This window comes from Buceros rhinoceros, unplaced genomic scaffold (genome assembly GCF_000710305.1).
Source record: "Buceros rhinoceros silvestris isolate BGI_N320 unplaced genomic scaffold, ASM71030v1 scaffold20728, whole genome shotgun sequence".
Classification (NCBI taxonomy): domain Eukaryota; kingdom Metazoa; phylum Chordata; class Aves; order Bucerotiformes; family Bucerotidae; genus Buceros; species Buceros rhinoceros.
Genome location: NW_010426580.1, coordinates 8,828 through 9,515, shown reverse-complemented (window position 1 = coordinate 9,515; position 688 = coordinate 8,828).

Below are 688 nucleotides of genomic sequence, written 5' to 3'. Positions count from 1 at the left end.
GCTCCCCGGAGCCCTGGCTGCAGCCCGGAGCCGCGCTGGGGGCGGGACAAGGCCTGCTGTCTCTAAAATCAGGTGGATACTGGAGCAGGATTTCGGACCTGCTCCAAGAGGAACCCTCCAGGCTCTCTGCAAGGCGTGAGACCTTTTCCCCCACCCTGCCTCGCCCTCCCGAGCTGGTCAGCATGGCCTGCACTGCCTCGGCGCACGGAAGAACACGCACTGTGTAAACCGTGTCGGACAGGACAGGTTTCCTTTGTCACCACGACAACGCCTCCAGTGAGCGAGCTACCAGGACATCACGTCATGATGCCTGGGTGAAATCCCTCCGATCCACCGGATGAAGAGGACCCAAAGAAACACTTTATTCCTAGAAACTGGACTTTTCCCTCTCAGCTCTGGCAGGAAGTTGTTCATCCCCCCCAGCTGAACTGATTGATTTGCCTTACTTGCAGCCCAGGGTTTTCCCCAGACTCTGTCTCCCTTCTCCCTGCAGCAAGGGCGGAAGAGAGGCAGCATCCGCTTTGGTTTCGGTCTGGAGAGCGTTTTTAATCCTGAAATTAAATTTGTAACAAAACAACAACCACAAAAAGCCCTGGAGCCGTCTTTGTGCTCTTCCCTTCCCTTAAGAAGTCGCCTGGGGTTGCATCTCTTCACCAGCCGCCACAGCGGCAGTGGCGCAGGCAGCACG